We start from the raw sequence: 19,714 nt of genomic DNA, 5'->3' as shown, positions 1-19,714 counted from the left end.
GTTTTATCCCTTAATTTTCTAGTAAAAAAATTAGCCAACAATCTTTGGTCATGAGGAAAGTCACTACACAAAGTTTGAAATGTTTTAACATGATTCAAGGGATCACCTTTTCCATTATAAAATTCTAGTTAAGGGAATTTAACATGTTTAGGAGGGAAATCTCAGACAATGTCATTGTATAATGGGCTTAATACATCAATTGTGGGCACATTATACTTAGATTGATTCATAGAAGCTATTTGTTGTTGTAAAGAAGAAACTGTTTGGGCTAGACTATTGATGGTAGCTTCAGTAGAAGGATTTAAATTAGACATGTTGGATTGAGAAGGAGGGGTAGAATTGTTAAATGAAGGAAGGGGTTGAGAATAAGGAGGTATATTGTTATAAGAAGGAGGGGGTTGAGAATAAGGAGGTAGAACATTATGATAGGTAGGTATGGGAGAGGATTCGGTAACAAATGGAAGACTCATGGTAGGAGGAATGAAAGAAGAGGAGTTTCCCCCTTGACTAATATTCATAGGTATAGGAGAATATTGGGTAACAAATTGAAGACTCATGGTAGGAGTAATGAAATAAGATGAGTTTCCCCCTTGAATAACTTTTGTAGGTATGACATTTTGTGTAGAGGTAGCCATGATGTTTGATGTAAATGTGGGAACACTAGCCACAAGAGTAGTCAAAGGAATGGAATGATTAAATTGACTAGGAGGTTGTGTATAACCTAAGGCTTCAACACAACTCTTCATGGGAATAATATTAGAATCAACAATATGAGCAATACCATGTAAGATATCAACACCAAGTTTATCACTTTGAACCATTATTTTTAATCCTTCAATCAATGCAGGAACCTTATTTTTTGAGTATTGTTGACTCATCCATTGTTGAATATTTTCAAATTGATTGTCAATATTCTCTAATTGGTCAATGGAAACCCTAGTTAGTGATTCATCCACATCATGAGAATTATCTAAAGAATGAGAATAAACAGGGACATTTGTAGGATTGGAAGAACCACCAATATCCTCATGAAAAAAGTTATCCAAATTAGGCTCCATCTCCTTGGTAATTAAACCTTGGGAAGCCTTAATTCTACAACTTATTCTCATAGGGATACTATAGGCTGGACTAATAGTAGTAAAACTCATGCACTAAGGGAGGGAATGGGGAAATTTGAAGTTTGAAATTTGAATTTTGAATTTTGGAATTTAAGTTGCAAAATAGTTGAATAACTCAAAATTCTAGGAAAAATGATTACTCAATTAAATGAAGAAAATGATCAAAAGCACAAAGAGAAATAATGCAACCTCTTAGGAAATTGAAATTTGAAATTAGGGCTTTGCTAAAATAACCTCTTAATTTAAATTTAAAATTACCCACTAGGAGATAGGAAATTAAATTTAAAATCAGGTTGAAAATGACTTCTTAATTTTAAAATTTAAATTGGAAATTATGATGTTGAAAACCCAACTTTGTTTTTGACCTTAGACTGACCTAGAATCAATATAATTTCACAATCTCCTGGATTCAAACATTAAATAATGACAAATCATGCTCCCGAAATTTGGGGAGAAGAAGTCAGGACCAAGAGGTTGCCTCTTGGTCCGACCAAATTTTTACTAAATTTTTGGGGAAGCAAGATATTGTGATTCTAAAATGAATTCTAGAAGGATGTGAAAATCCAAGATGTCTAGATGTGCAAAATTGGGTCTTCAAGGTCAAAATAGGACATAATTAGGGTATTTGATGAAATGATTAATTGAAAGAGTAAAATAAAAAGGGGTACACTTAGGGTTAAGGGACCACTTTTATGATGTGGAGGGGGATAAAAGAAGACTTCAGATTTAATTAAATTAATTAATTAAATGCTTAAAGGGAAATTGAAAAATTGGAAAGTGCACAAGATTAATTTGAATTTAAAAATTAGGGCCTATTGCATTAACCGCTTAATTTTAAAATTAAAATTTGAAATTAAAATTTGTTTTGAGATTGCAATTTTGAATTTGTATTGAAATTAAAAACCAAATGTGAAGAGTGAAATTCAAAATTTAAACAACCCACAAGCTCAATTTTTAAATTAAAAATTAGGGTTTTTGAAATCAACGACTTAATTTTAAAATTTGATTGAAATTTGAACATGTAGATGAAAATTTGAATTGTAAAATTGAAGAGCATTCAAATCTAAAACAATTAACCCAAATTATGCAATCCACAAGCTCAATTTTAAAAATAAAAAATTAGGGTCTTCAGTGAAATTAACCTCTAAATTTTAAAAACTTGCAAGGAAATCAAACTTGTAAATGAAAATTTAAATTTTAAATTGCATACACACTCAGATTTGAAAATAAAAAATCAGAATCAAAGGTGTCTCACGGCGAGTTCACCAAAATGTAAAGGGGAAAATTTTGATTTGGCAATTTGCAACATAGAAGGAGAAATCACCAAATCAATTTTTGCTTGGAGGGGGATTTGCCTTTACATTCAAAAGTGGGGAGGAATCCACTAGATTCAATCACAAATCAGATAAGAACTGAATACTAAGTGGATTAATTGATTATGATGTGTTTTTCTCTCTTTTGTAAGTTGAAATGCTGATTTAGGGTAAAGTGCTAAAATTGAAGACAAAATTGAGAAAATACTGAGCTACAAATGTAGGATTCAGTCATGCACTTGGATCTGAGAAATATGAGCTGATTTGGATCTACCTTGCGAAAATGCCCCGAAAAAGAAGGGACCGTAGCGTTGCCTCTTAGTCCTCTGAATTTTTTGCACATTGAAAAAGACTGTTTCTTCTTTGTGTTTGAAGCTTAAATCCAGAAGTACAGGTGCGCACCTATTTTTTGCACATAGCAAGAAAGGGAAATATGTTGGGAATAGGGGCTTGCCTTTGATCAAACCTCGATTTTGGAATTAACAATGAAATTGAGATAAATGTAATTGAAATGACTGAAAGGAAATTTTCTCCTTTTGAGGGAGATGCTAAATTATGATTGAAAATGAAATGATTATGCCTCCTTGTGAAGTTTTGCTTGCCTCCACTTGGAATTAGGGTTTCATGAAATAGGATGTTGATATCCACTTCAATGCTTAATCCTTGACTTTATTGTTGCTCCAAGTCTTGAAGGAAGATTGAAGATGCTCAATTGCTCTTGAATGCTTGAATGCTCAATTGCTTGATGTCATATGTGTGCTCAATATTTTCTCATGTGATTGATAGATGTTCAAATGAGAGGGGAAATCCTCTTTATATACCTTCCCATTAGATTAATTGGCTAATTTTATGACATAGGCTAACACGGAGAGGAGAATCCCACCCAAACTTGAATTGGAAAAAAAGGGTTTGAATTGGGCCCAAAATGAGGGGGACCAAGGTGTACCACCCTGGTCCCAGTGAGGACCAAGGCACTAGCCCTGGTCCTGCCTTATTTTGAGGCTAGGATCAAGTGCAGAATAAGTGCAAGTTTGAAAATTTTGGTGTTTGTGATGTGAAAGAGCATAACGAAGTCTTCAATCGAGCAAAGGGGCACAAACAATAAGACAAATAACCAAATGTGGTCAAAAGTTGTGAGGTGTACAACTTTAGGATGCTACAATAGCATCTTTTTTCTTTGGAATGAGAGTAATGGAAGTATGATTGACAACCCCTAATATAATAGATTTCATTCTTGATTCCTGCACCACTCTCAACAAATCTTCTTTATGGATTTCCCAATATAAATGGTAGAAATATGTAGGAAACCTATCCGACCTAGGTGCTTTGTGTAGTCCCAATTGAAAAGTGGTCTTTTTGAGTTTTTCCATATCAATTGGTTTATGAAGCTCCCTATTTTCAACATCCTAGATTGGGATATGAATTTGTTCTAGGAAATCATTCCTTTTTGCTACCTGATTCCGATTATCCCGGTTCAACAAAGTTTGGAAGTACCTGACAACTTCTTGGCTAATCTCCACTTTGGACCATGCCATAGACCCATATTTTGTAACCAATTCAATGATTTTCTTTTTATTTCTGTTAAGAATTTTTGAATTATGAAAGAACTTGGTAATTTTGTCCCCTTCCTTGAGCCAAACCTCCCTAGATTTCTCCCTCCAATACTGCTCTTCTTTGGCTAGAAGTTTTGCTTGCCTAGCCTTGATAGCTTTCTCTTTCATGAACTCATTTTCTCTGATTCCTTTCTCAAAAATAATTGCATTCAACTCTATTGTTTTGGAGCCATTGCATCAACTGCATTGTTTTGGAGCCTTGGAATTTTCTCAAAGACAATATGGTCAAAGTACTGCTTGAAATCATATACCACTTTTTTTTACGAGAGAAGCTTTTCATCCAGATGAGAGTAACCATAGACATGAAGACCTTTAATCTTCTATTATACTGTTGTGTGAAGTCCGATGATGAGAGCCTCATATTCTGCAATGTTATTTGTACAAATGAAATTGATCTTATTGGACTTCAAAATGACATCTCCTTGAGGTGTTATGAACAAAAGTCTCATCCCCACTGTGTGACTAGTTTAGGACACATTAAAATATAATTTCTATTTTGTGGAGGCATCTATGGTGAACACTGCTTCATTAGGAAACTCTATCACTATACAATTACTTTCTTTCTATTAGTTGATCTATAATTATGTGTTCTTTAATAGCCTTTCTATCCACGTTGTCAGTGTCAAACTCACTTAAGATCATAACCCACTTAGCTATCTTCTACTAAGAGATGATTTGTTTAACATGTACTTAAATGGATCAATTCTTGCAATGAGATTTTTTTTGTGAATTAGCATGTAATATCACAACTTTTGTGATGCAAAGATGGTGACAAGGCATGTATGTTCAATTGGAGTGTAGCTCAACTCATAACCAACCAATGTTCTACTAATATAGTAGATTTCTTTCTCTCTTCCTTGATCATCATTTTATGCCAAAAGGGCTTTTAAAGATGAATTGGTAGCTTAGATGTATAACAACAAAGGTTTTTCAGGAGTAGGTTGTACTAATACTAGCAATGCAAGCAAATAATCCTATAGTGCTTGAAAGGTTTCTTGACACTAGTCTTTCCATTTGAATGGTACTCCTTTTTTGAGTAAATTCTAAAAGGGTTGGCATTTATCTACTAGTTGGGAAATGAACCTCCTAATTGACTAGAGCTTTCCTTGTAGGCTTTTTAATTTCTTTAGATTTGATGGTGAAGGCATTTCAAAAATAGCTTTACCTTTGGCAGGGTCTACTTTAATTCATCTGTTTAAAACAATGAACCCGAGCAATTTTCCTAATATGGCATAAAATACACATTTTTTTGGGTTTAATTGGACTTTATACTATTATAATCTGTCAAAGATTTGGGCCAAAATAATGATTTGATTTTTTCTTTTGGTTGCCTTTTCCAGTAGATCATCAGCATAGTCTTTCATGATGTCATGTATCATGTCATGAAGAAATGTTGCCATAGCTCTTTGATACATTGCTCTAGCATTCTTGAGTCCAAAGGGCATGGCATTCTGGCAGTAAGTTCCTGATAGGAAAGTGAAAGTAGTTTTGTGCTAGTCTTCTAGTGTTATTCTTATTAGGTTGTTCCTGAAAAAACCATCCATCAATGAAAGCATTTCATGTCCAACAGTAAGGTCCACAATCATGTCAATTTTTGGCAATGGGAAGTTCTCTTTCAGTCTGGCTTTACTCAAATCTCTAAAATCGGTATAGATTCTAATGCTCCATTTGGTTTGGTGATAGGTACCAGATTTAATACCCACTCAACATAGTCTATTGGTCTAATGAAGCCCACATATAGCAACTTTTTCAATTCAACTTTGACAAATAGAGCAATTTGAGGATGCATTTTTCTTAATTTTGGTTTATATGGCTTTTCTCCTAGGAGAAGAGGTAAGTGGTAAAGAACTAGTTTAGGATCTAAATCTGACATGTCAGCATAAGACCATGCGAAGTTGATTTTTGTTCCTTTGAAAAACTTGGCGAAGTTCTCTTTTTCTTCTTTCTTAAGAGACTATGCAAGATGGATCTTCTTTATGTTCTTACAATTACCCAGGTTTACTTCCTTTGATTTCTCTACTAACTATGATGATCTCTCTTGATATATAGGGAGATTTTACATCCTCCATCACCTCAGAGAGCTTTTCACCATTGGATATGTCTTTTGTTTTTACTATTTTGCAGTCAAAAGGAAAATTTTGGTTTTCATCTTGAGACCAAGTATTTTCATTTTCTTTATTATTTTCATGTCTAGAAGGAGGACTAGATTCTCAAAAACATGCTTCTCGATCGAGGTCTATAGTGAAGCTAGCTTATGGTCCCTAAGTGGTGTTCCTTCTTGAATTCCTAGGAATTCAACAATTGCTTCATCATTTTCAAACCAATCCAAATGCGGTGGATTTTGTTGGTTCTAGTTCATAAGTCAGGGATATATAAGGCATATGTCATCATCATTGTTGGAATAAGTCAATGGGGCACATGTATCAAAATAGTATCTCCAAGAGATAGGGTCAATGATTTCTTTTTCCTCATAGGATTTATCAACTACATAGATATTATAACTGTGGAGGAATCCCATTTATTGTCATTAGAATCAGTCTCAACGTAACTCTCCAATTCAGTCCCTTAATTGTTAGTCACACTGACTTTTTCAGTGGGAGGCAACAAGGTATTTGTAATTTCCACTGCTAGTTGTTAATTATTCTGACTTGTAGACCCTTCTTCCATTTATCCATATCTCAAACCTTGATTTCTAGGGTTTTTTGTGGGTAGGATTTATTCTATCGCTACTTCTGCTTATGCTTTGAGACCAGTAGTACCATCATATCCATTTATTTATAACAATGTGAACCCCCTTCCATATTGTTCTAGATGGAGTTGGATTGCAGTTTTGTCTTCTTTGTTTTTATATAGCCATTTTGAAATGTCTTCCTCAAGGGATTTGTCATTTAACTCACCCCATCTGATAAAGGTAGTAGAAGGTGAATATTAGATGATGGATTTTTTTTTGAGCTGATCATTCTTTGGTTGAGGTATCTTGAATGATCTTGGTGATATAGGAAACTTCTAGATGCAATAGGCTTCTATGTAATAATACTCTACATATCACTTATCATTTATGCAGAGTTTGATATCAAGTTGAGAAGTGGATGGAGCAGATGTGTCTAAAAGTGACAAGGATTGTTGAAACTAGGATGTGATTGGAGCTTCTTGATTGATTGTCACTTGATTATTAGTGTTACCTCTTAGGTTATTGTAGTACTAGAAAGGATTGTGATCTCCTATTATTGTAATCTCTATGGTGTTGTGCAAAAATTTCACACACTGATGATAAGTGGATGGGACCACTTTCATAGTGTGAATGTGAGGGCAACCAAGGAGCATGTTGTAACTAAGATTGAGGTCTAGAACTTGAAACAATGTGTCTTTAGTCACTAGACTGACTCTTATTGGTAGATTAATTATTCCCTTATATGGGAACTCTACAACATCATGGGCTTTGATATTAATTTTCTTAGAATCATCCACACTGTGATTGGAGTATCCTAATGCTTTAACCAACTTTAGTGTGAAAATGTTGAGAACAACTTGACCATGTATTTAATTTCTAATCTTATGTCTATGGATGTATACTTCAAGGTGGGGAGGATTGTTATGCGAAGATTTATGTGTCAAGAGGTCTTGTTGGGTAAAAGAAGCAAGAGGCATAGAGGAAAGATTACCTACCATGGCTTGAAATTAATTGACATCAATGTCATTGGGTACTACAGATTAACATAAGGCTTTGTCCAAGACTACTTTGTGGCTTGGAAAAATGCGAAGGATATAAAAAATTAAGATCTGGGCATGGGTTTTCTTAAGATGGTCTACTAGGTTATATTGGTTGGTTGGATGGGAAGTAGATGGGGGTCTTTGAGGGGTTATTTTGGAGTGATGTGTGGTTACTACACAATCAGAATTTTTGTTTTCGACCATGATAGTAGTGATACTTTCACCAACTTGACTGATGTGATTGATGGTATACTCTATTGGTAAGAGACAGTGTTTCAGTGAATATTGGTGCATGATAGTTGCTTAGGGTTGTCATTGATGGAAACTCAGTTTTCAGATCACATCCAGTGTACATAGAATTGGTTTACCAGAAGTCATTCTGTTCATAAAGCATAAGTCTGGAAGGTGGAACTCAGTAACCGATAGACCATGAGATTAGTGTGTATATCTTGATTTTCGTGTTATAATTTTGGTTGCGGTGATCAAGGAAGATTATCTCATGATCCCAGTTTCCAGTATTGATTCATGAGAAAGTTTAGAGATCTGGTATTCCGTAATTCAATTAGGGCAGAGCTATTTTTGTGTAACGTGTGTTGTGGATTTGTTGGGTTGATTACGGTGATCAGTTCAGTATTTTAGGTGATTGGTCCGACTTATGGGAAGCCTATTATCTTCTTATTTTGATTTGCATTTGGATTTGTGGTCGGATTGAGCCGACTTGGTGATACATGTTTCATGTTGTGTGTTATGCGATTTTTGGAAGCTTGCTTAGTAAATGATTCTTTTTGTTGGTGCTGATATATAAGATTGAATTAGTTGAGCATTTTGAGATATGTTATGAGTGAAGGAAGTATGTATGAGAAAATTTGCAAAGTTGGTATATATAATTAAAGGTTTTGGTGCTCTGGTGTTTGACAGAGCAAAAAAATAAATCAGAATGACAGATTAGTTGTAGGAGACAATCCGAGCCTATTGGAAACTGCATTTTCGCATAGTTAGATGCTATACTCTGGTTTACACTCTATTGTAATCAATTATAATAGTCTATAAGGTAGTGAGGCTTCCTTAGGGTTGTAGCCCTTTTGTAATTGAGTAGTGAGCTCTAGGTAGTGTCACTGAATGGAAGTGCATTCCCCTTATGTAATGTTATCATACTTCTGGCCATAGTATAATAATATTGTGGGTTCAAATCCCACCATGGTTTTTACCTTTCTAGGTTTCCACGTAAAAATATTGGTGTTATGGTTGTGTGGTTAATTATTTTATGTGTCTGCACTTTGTTTTCTTTCTTATGCATCTGGTGGTTTAAGAATCATATTAGCAAGTTTGAAAATTGTAAAACATTGATTCATCCCCCCCCCTCTCAATGTTCATTGATTCCAACAATTGGTATCATAGCTTAGTTCCTCGGAAGAAGCCTAACAACTTAAAGAAGCTCCAAAATATTGAATCAATGGACTCCGGTTTGCAGAGACAACTTAGTGTGCCACTTGAAGAACTTGATGCAACTAGAAAAGAAGTAAGTTCACTAAAAAGAAATCTGAATGTAGCTAAAGACTTAATTGAGAAATTGAAAGATCAAGTGAGAACTTATAAAGAGAAAAGAAAGGAGTTGATGGATAATATGAAGGAGAAAGAAGAATAAAGAATTGATAATCAAGTCCTACAAGACAAGACAAATGAATGTGAGAAGTTGGCTAGCGAAAATGCAGTCTTGAAAATTGAAATGCAATCCATTATAATGAAATTGACAAAGGAGATTGAAGATCAGAGAAGAATAAAGAAACCTTAACTCAATCATTGAAGGATAGATTGATGAATGTTGCAGATTGACATATGAGAATGATCAGTTGAAGCTTGAATTGGTGCAAACAAAGAATGATGGGCAAGAACTTGAAAGACAGATCATAATTCTGAGAGATGAGCTGACTACTGCTAATGAGTACAAAGAAAAATTCAAATCTAGTTCAGCCCGATTGGATGAGATGCTGGAAAGTCAAAGACATGGGAAATATATGTGAGGACTTGGATTTGAGAGAGGAGAATCCTATGATTATGGTCAAAACAATCATCAGCAAAGGAACAAGAAACCTCCGGTAAAACAACCTAATACCTCTAAATTTAATGGTAAATGTTTTATTTGTGGTAAATTTGGTCACATGGTGAGTCAATGCAGAAGTAGGATGAATAATGGGATGTTGAATAAAGTGATGAATAATGGTCCTACCTTTACCGGTCCATATTTCATATGCAACAATTTTGGTCATAAGTCAAACATGTGAAAAATAGTGATAAATAATTTTCAGAATAAGAGATGCTATACTTGTGGTATGTGTAGTGTCGTAAGTTGTACACCTTTGCTAGGGTGGTATAATTTCACACTTAGGTTAGCACCTACCTTAATGTGTCTTGCATCTTGCATTTCTCATACCCCTTTAAGCATTTATTTAATTAATTAACTTAAATCTAAGGTCATGTCTCATCACTTTACACACTATAAAGTTGGATCCTTTACCCTAAGTGTGCCCCTTTTCATTTTATTCCTCCAATAAATCATTTTACCAAATTATGTCTTATTTTGACCATTTAGGACCGATTTCATATATCAAAACATCACAAAATTAGTTGTAACTTTAAGATACCCTCTAATATCATCATATCTAATGACCCTGAAAATTCAATGAAAAGTTGGTCGGACCGTGGTGGGAATGCACATGGTCCGCGACTTTTTCCTGAAATTTTGGGAGCACAATCATATGATATGATAATACTTAACCCCAAAAGATCAATGAGAAATTCAAATCCTAGGTGGACCTAAACATGAAATTAAGATCTAGGGTTTCATACTTAAGAGCTTTCTTTCTTCATTTGAAGGGGTCTTTTGCTAAGAATCTAAGGGCACATTTTTGGATTATTAGAGCCTTCTTTACAGCGAAAGAGTAGATGTTTTAAGTCTTCAACAATATTAAACATTCATCTATCAAACATTCATCAAGCATCATTTTATCAATTGGGGCTTTTGAAGATGTAGAAGAACAATAGGAGATCACCGACTGACGATTGGCTTATACCTCTCCCTTGGGGTTGGGTATGGTTTCATGTTATTTTCAGATCTTTGCATAAGCTTCATTTCGATTCATATTCATGCTTTAGATCACTTTTCATTATGGATTTAGAGCATTTACTTTGTCAATTATAAGTAATTAGGGTTTACTCTTTAGGGTTTCTCTAGGTTGTTTACTTTCATTCTTAGGATCTTTCATATACACAAGGTTATTGCACAAACATTTTCAGTACATTATCGGCTATTTGTGGAGGTAGAAATCACCAACATAGGGGTTTGACTATGGAAAAAACCTATATAGCTGCCCCAAACCTTCCCTTTTCAATTGTAGGTATAGAAATAGGAATCCAAAAGTAGGTACAAGTTTGGAACAAGCATCTACACCACCCAAAAACCTCAGAAGTGCATAAATTTGTCCAGGACAAGAGCGCGGCACCTTGGTCCTGACTAGGACAGGGGCATGGTGCCCTAGTTTTTTCCAGGACAGGGGCATGGCACCCTATTCCTTCCCTCTGTCAGTAGGACTTGGCAAAACAACAACTTATAGATCTCAGAATCCCTCCTGTCAGTTGTAGCTCCAGAATTGTAGAATTAGGATAGTGGCATGGCACCCTGGTCCCAGACATTTCTACTCAGATTTTAGACATAGGTTCACCTTTTATTTTTCCTTCTCATCTATACTTTTCAGCAGTGTATCAGTTTTTCTTTGATCTACATTCTCAAATTAGAATTTTCTTACTTACTTGCTTTCTAGGTTAGATTGCATTTTGCATCATTCCTCTCTCTCATTTACAATAAAGGAATAGAAAACCTAAGAGGTAATCCTTGACTCTCTCTTTCTCATAAGAAGTAGTCGACATGTGTTACCTCCTTAGGCTCTTTCATATTCCATGAGTGTATATAAGAGTTGGATTAGGGTTTCCATACTTACTCTCACTTTTTCCCCTACATAGTATGTTTGGGAACATTTCTAACCAATGTAGGATGCGACCAAATCATATGAACTTCGGGCCTATGCAAAGAAATGTTATTTGTCATGCAAGCAACAAACCTGATCATATTGCAAGATATTGTAGAAGCAAGAATGCTCTGGTAGACAAGAATAAATCAGATGAAAAGGGCAAGCTAAAGTGGAAGAGATCAGATATCAACATAAGTAGATGTGGGTTAAAAAGGAAGATTCAAATGTGCAGAATGTCTTTGCACCTGATTTCGGTGTAGGAACCTCATCCAGTAACTAAGGCATAATGCCTTAGGGGGAAGATTTTCATGCAAATATTTAGAACCCCCTTTCAGAGATCTATAACCAATCAAGGATGGTTGCAGATGGTGGATATTAGTTGTGCAGATGATATCCAAAAGATTTCATGGTGGTTTGATATTCTGATGAGTGAATATATGAAAAATAATGTATCCAAAAGTATTTAGGGTTGTGCATTTAGTACAACTTAAAATTAGGTTTTTAGTGTATAAAAATGCATTCTACTATTAATTTCTCATAATACAAACAAGATAAAAGAGAAGAGCAGCAGAATGAAAGAGATTTAGTAGTGAAATCCAAGCTTGTAGTGATTAGTCAACGATTTCTTGCATTCGATTGAGAATCAAAAGGTATTTATCTATTTGCAAAGCTATTTTTTTATACACAAATTTTAAAATGGCATCTGCATATGCATTTGGTGTTGTGACTCCATTAGTGATCAAAATTATTGAGAGGGAAAAGCCCATATTCAAGAGGCACCCATTCAAATCTATTGGAGATGATCCATAAGGTGCATTTTCTTTTGTCTCGTATGGCATACTGCACAATGAATACATTAGGGCATACATCCAGTGCAACATTGAAGAGCTCAAGAATGCAGATATGCTCTCACTTTATACCAAACACATGATGGATAGTATGGGAAATCTGAAGCCAAAATACAAGTCATTATAGGACAAGGGTTTCATCCAATTCATTCATTTGCCAATGTTTGATGAACCTGAATGGGTCTGATACATTCTGAGTTGAATCCATGATGAGTTCATATGGCTAGACCGACCACACAAGATCACCAAGCAAGCCATTCAAGTAGTTACCCATTTAAATGCAACCGGTGAGTTCCCCAAATCAAGGAAAGTTCAGAATACAATGGTGACAAAGGTTACTAGATTGCAGCATGATAGCTGATCAATGACTATTAGTGATATCATAGAGCATGATGTTAGATTTGCCTCAATGGTAACTAGATATAAAGTGTATCAATTGAGTAGGAAGAATTTTGTATCTGTTACTACCATATTTGAGGCCTATGAGATGCTCAAGAAAGACAAAAGGAATGATCTTTGTTCAGTTCTTCTTAGTGAGCTATTGAGCAATCTAAAGAAGATTAAGCAAGATAAGAAACATGTATTCAAATTTGGTTCTCTGATTGTTTGCTTAGCATTGTATTTCCTGAATGGAATCCCTAGTGTTGGAAAGATTCAGTGGGCTTATGAAAAACTGGTGGTCGTTCAAATCAAGGAAGGATTATAGGGTTTAGGTGATACTGTTGTGCAGAAATCTGATCTATGGGGCTATTTTAAATCATTTAAAGAAACAATGCAAATTAGGGAAAGAATCCCTAAAGAGGTTGTTGAGATGTATGAGAAAAGCATCTACTTTATGGTTGATAAGGACCAATGCCACATGGAGGCAGTTGAGCCTAGAAACTATCTGGATCATGCCCATGGGGTATGAGGTGGATGCTACCACACTTGATGCATATGCTCAACACTTTTTGAGTCAACCAGTGGATGATAAGGAAGAAAGGTTTAGTACCTATAAGGAAAAATATCTTGATTTGCACAAGAAGTTTATAGGACTGACAAGAAAGAGGAAAGTAAGGAAAGAGGTAGAGGAGCTAGCATAACAAATGGGTATATCTAAGGAGGTTGTGCAAAGGGCTAGAGAACAAAATATACTGAAGGAGGAAGATATGGTGAAGCTCAAGAAGTCAAAACCTATTCCCACTCCTCTGAAGCAAGCCAAGCCAAGACAGTCTCAGTCTGCACCTACCTCTGATGTGCAAGCCCATTCCTCCATCCAAATCACAATCAATAATATCAACCGGTGGGGTGAAGAAGAGAAAGAAGGAGAAACCCTAAAGAGTGTATTATGTTGCCATTGCCAAGGACATACAGACATAATTTGATGAAGCATTGAAAGAGGTGAATAAGACACCCACCTATGCTAGAGTGGTGAAGAAGCCACAATCTGATGGAGTTCAACAATCAAAGAAGGCTAGAGCAGAAACTGAGTCATCAAAAAAGGCTAGAGCAAGTAATAAGTAGAAGTCTGAGATAAAGATCAGAGGGCAATTGAAGAAGTAGTTGTTGAATATATGAATGTCTATAGCAAGGAATTGATAGAACTTGCATCTATGATCCCTAAAATCATGTACGACATTTTGGATGCAAGAAGGCATACATCAAGTTTAGAAGATGAGAGAATAAAAGAGTATGTGCTAGTAAATTTATCCTTAGTCATTTCTAAGGATGAAGTTATTAGATTATTAAAGCTTGTGAAGGATAAATTTTAAAGTAAGAAGAGGGTGAATAAGCTTATGCTCAACAAGATAGATGAAGTAACCACATAAACATATATAATTTTGGAATAATTTTTTATAGATCAAAGAATTGATGTGAATCCAGAAGAACCATCTCAGGACACATCTATTTCAGAAGTACATGTCATTGTCCTTGATAAGAAAAATGATCAATCACCTGAAAAGTCATTCTGGAAGGACAAAAAATGATCATACTCCAGTTGATGATGAAGATGGTGCTAATGATATCTTTGGTGAAGCTCTACAAGAACCTTCGGTAAATGAAGTTGTGTCAGAGAAAGAAACTGAGGAGACAAATGAAGTGAAGAAGGGAAAGGATGGTGATAAGGATGAGAGTGCAGAGGTTGCAGATAAGGATAAAGGTGAGGAGAAGGAAGATCAGGCTCCAACAATAGTGGCAAGAGATACTGGTGTTGATAAATAGAAACAAGTTGTTATTGATTCAAATAATTTTGGTCAAGGACCTATAGATCTAAGCTCAGTATATTCTATTCAAGCACTAAAATTGGCAACTCTCACTCATTTCAAAACTAGCAAGGACTTTCTTAAGTCCCATTCTACTGACAAGGAGTTGATATTATTAGCAGGGGATATGCTAGAGAAAATCATGCCATCTTTCAAATCAGAAACATTTGATCCCTCTGGTAAGCTCAAGGGTCTGCTAAATGTTGTTGGTTCCCATTTTGAGCCTTTGGAGAAGGCAATAGATATTATATTTTTGAATCAATTCAATGTAATAAAATTAAAACACTTTTTGAAAATGATTGAGGATGATAGAGTCAGTTTGGTTATTGCACTAAAAAGTATTCGGGATGCACTTGATGAAGGTGGTAACATATACAAGTCATGTCTGATTTTGCCTAAATTCACTATAGATATTGACAAGAAAACAAGGGAATGTGAAGGCAAGCTAGTAAGCATATCACAGTCATACGCACCACAATCAGCCCCGACTAGTAGTTTTGAACCCCAAGTTTTGAGCATATTAGATAAGATTAAGAGTGAACTAGGAGAAGGAAAGAAATGTGGGTAAAGTAGCATAAGGAGTCTCATCACTACGCGGATAGAGTCTTTGATGAGTAGCATGCATGACGCTAAGGATGCACTGAATAAGCCTGTTCCAGCATATAGACAAGGAGCAAAAATGCATGCCTACCTTTTTAGCTAGATGATAAGCATTTTGGAGAGTTTAAAGAAAGAATGGGATAAGAAGTTGTGGTCCCTTAGAATAATTTTTGCACACATCTTAAAGTTTTTGTGAGCGGATGTACATTTCCTTGTATATAAGTTCTAGTGGATTCCTATCTTTGGAATTGTTGTCTAAGGGTAAGAGAGAAGAATGAAAAATGGTCTAAATTCATAGGGGGAGCTTGTATATTCTTTGTGAGTTTGACATTTTGAAGTTTTGCGGTCTTGAGTGTACAGTTCATTTTTCACAGTGTTATCATCAATGCCAAAGGGGGAGATTGTTGGCATTATATTTTCTTAGGGGTTGTCATTGATGACAACTTAGTTTTCAGATCACATCCGGTGTACATAGAATTTCTTTACCGGAAGTCATTTTATTTATAAGGCACAAGTTTGGAAGGTGGAACTCAATTACCGGTAGAGCATGAGATCAGTGTGTACATATTGATTTTTGTGTTGTAATTTTGGTTGTGGTGATCAAGGAAAATGATTAGACGTTCAAGGCAGATTATCTTGTGATCCCAGTTTCCGGTATTGATTCATGAGCAAGTTTAGAGCTCCGGTATCGGGTAATTTAGTTAGGGCAGAGCTATTTTGGTGTAACATGTGTTGCGGATTTGTTGGGTTGATTTTGGTGATCATTTTAGTGTTTGAGGTGACTGGGCCGACTTATGGGAAGCCTATTATCATATTATTTTTGGTCCGCATTTGGATTTGTGGGCAGATTGAGCCAACTTAGTTATACACATTTCATGTTGTGTGTTATGCAGTTTTTGGAAGCTGATTTAGTAAATGATTCTTTTTGTTGGTGCGGATATATAAGATTGAATTGGTTGATCAATTTGAGATATGTTATGAGTGAAGGAAGTATGTATGAGTGAATTTGCAAATTTGGTAAATATAATTAAAGGTTTTGGTGCTTCGGTGTTTGATAGAGTGGGAAAACAAAGTAGGATGACAGATCAGTTGCAGGAGACAATCTGAGCCTAACCGGAATTGCATTTTAGCATAGTTAGATGTTATACTCGAGTTCACACTCTATTATAATCAATTATAATAACATGTAAGGTAGTGAGCCTTCCTCTGGGTTGTATCCCTTCTGTAATTGAGCAGTGAGTTGTAGACAGAGTGCTTGAATGTAAGTGCATTCCCCTTATGTAATATTATCATACTTCTGGCCATAGTATAATAATATTGTGGGTTGAAATCCCACCATCGTTTTTCCCTTTCCGTGTTTCCATGTAAAATTTTTGGTGTTATGGTTGTGTGGTTAATTATTTTATGTTTCTGCATTTTGCTTTCTTTCTTATGCATCTGGTGGTTTAAGAATCAGATTAGCAAGTTTGATAATTGTAAAACACTGATTCACCCTCCCTCTCAATGTTCATTGATTCCAACATACTCATGTGATGCACTGGTATAGTTAGCCCTGTGGTTTTAGGTCTTTGAGATGGAGGCTTTACCCTTATCATGGTTTTGAAAGGGTTTTTTAAAGATTGTACGATCATGTTTGGATGTTTGCTTGGAATTTTGAATAGATAACTCACCTTGATTAATGAGATCTTAGATGGGATTTTTAAGTTTGTAATAGTTCGAGGTCTTATGACTTTTGAATCTATGGTAGTCACAAAAGTCTTTGTCATTCCACCAAGATAAATTGAAAGGGTCAGGCTTGTATCGTTTGATCTCTAGTAACATTATTACATTAGATTGGATTAATTTCTTAATTGCAAAGTCGATAGGTTCTCTAAGTGAAGTATAAGCTCACCATAGATTGTTAGTCCTCAGTGTGTGTTGTGGATTTAATTGAGCCGCATTAGCTAAATTGACATTATTAATTAGTTGAATTTTATTAGCAGTGGATGTGCTTGTACTAGTATGGCCTTGGAGAAATATTACAAGTTTTTCTCGATTGATCACTTTGGCATCTACCACTCTATCATTTGTAACATTTTTATTCCTTGACCAAAACTTGGCTTTTTTGTTAGATGCATTATTAGCTGGATTACCTTCTTTGAGAGTTTTTAGGATACCTTACGCAATAAGGTGTCTTTCACATTTTAGGCCCTTTTCAATTACTTGGTGAAATGAATCCACGCATTTCATATGTAGAGGATATTTCATTTATGAGACCAAGTTTTCAATAAACATAATGACTTGCTCTTTTTCTAGTATATGACATGGGCTTTTTGAAACTAGTGACCACCAACATTGTAGGAAACTAGAAAAAGGACTCTCCCTCTTTTTGCTTAGTAGTACATAAATCCATTAGCATAACTAGATTATCAATATTATGAGATAAGTGTGACATAAATTATTCAGCCAATTCACTCTATGAGCATATTCCGGGTAGGAGATGAGAAAACCACTCCATTGCTTGACCCCCTTGACTATGAGAGAAGAGGTGCATTAGATAAGTATCGTTGTCAACAACCTCTATGCAATCAGTGAAGAACTCATAGATATGATCTCAAGGGTTGCCTTTTCCCTTACAATTTTCAAATTTAGGAGCTTCAAAATTAGGTGGGAAATATGGTGTATGTCATTTTATCGAAAGGATAGGAAAAAAAATCTTCTATTGTGTAGGTTTTCTTGGTGCCCTTAGTTTGGAGATTTGACATTTGATGTTGTAGGATCTATACTTATTGCATGATCATATCTATTTGAGTTAATGGAGCTTTAATAGACAGGTTGGGATCGATAAATGGATTGGTATTCAAATATGTTGGTGACTGTTGAAATGTGGAATGGATAAAAAGTTGAGAATGGATTGAAGTACTTGGTGGGGAAAAGTAGGTTAAATGGTGCTAACATTTGATTGTGTTCCATTGAAAGGACTATGTAAGCTTTGATTAGGCAGTGAAACATTTTGGTAACTGAAAGTAGATCCAATGGGAATGGAAGTAGGAATTTGTTATGCATTGGTCATGGCATGTGAAAGAGTGATACTATTCATTTGGGATGAAACATTGGTATTTGCTTGAGCACTTGTGGAAGATATATTTTAATTAGGGATCTAGTTTTCGACACTAGCACTAGAGGACACAAGAGCATGGGTCATAGCAGTGTTGGTTTGACCATTTAGATTGGTGTTGTACAAGATATTATTATAAAGGAACGTTGGCATAGAACTTTTCATGACACTTTGGGTAGTTCTCATAGATGGGAAACTATTAGGGACGTGTTGTGATGATGATCCTTGTATGAGTCCCATAGTTCAAGGAATTTGAGCCCCAAGTTACAAAATGTTGGTAATATCAAACTTTGTGCTAACAACAAGATATACCTATTAGGGTCATGATTTAGAAGTGCATTGATGATTGTAAGAATATGTGTCTCTTGTTGTGCTTCTTCAAGTTCTTCAACAGTTAGAACCTTTTAGATGTTTTCGACAAAATACAAATCATTGGGATTAGACGTTGACACATGACCAATTAAAGTTGTTTCTCTTCTACCTTGTTTACATAAGTAGCAGGTAAGGTCCATAGTGCTCATTGGGTTGAAATTTGGGTTGTTATAGGGATTAATTGAATGTTTACCTCTTTGTGATCAAGTAACGGGCATGGAAGACTCCTAAAGACACGCTAAAGGATGACAAAGATGACAACTATGCTTTTTTTTTTTCTTGAAATTGCGGGATCAATGAAACTAAAGATGCAAAACTATGGTTTTGATTTTTTTAAATTTTTGGTTGATGACAATAAAGCTAAAGTGCACCTACTTTTTTTTTAACTTTTTCAAGATTGTTGACTGAGAGTGAAAAGATTGTGCAAACTTGATTCCTACGAAACTTAGAAGCACAAGACTATGGATGTTCACCTAAGGACACTGAAAAGACACCTTGACCTGAAATAAGATGAGGATTGATTGGATGTTGGATCGAAGTTTTGACCCTAAGGTAGACTTATGTGCATGAGGGTTGGAATTGATGATTGGTTGATTGGTGATGAAAACAAATTTAAGAAGGTCTTAGTATCCCAATAATCACTGAGGTTCAATCCTAAGACTATACTTTTTGGATCTCCTTAGGAATGAATGGCTAATGCACTTAGACTAAAGATGTTAAAGCTTGGAAACTTGATTTTACACTAAGATTGATACAAAGGAAACTTATGTTGAA

The sequence above is a fragment of the Cryptomeria japonica genome, chromosome 5 (assembly GCF_030272615.1).
Source record: "Cryptomeria japonica chromosome 5, Sugi_1.0, whole genome shotgun sequence".
In the NCBI taxonomy this organism is placed as follows: Eukaryota; Viridiplantae; Streptophyta; class Pinopsida; order Cupressales; family Cupressaceae; genus Cryptomeria; species Cryptomeria japonica.
The sequence above is the reverse complement of the archived record's forward strand: the minus strand, read 5'-3'. Positions refer to the sequence as shown.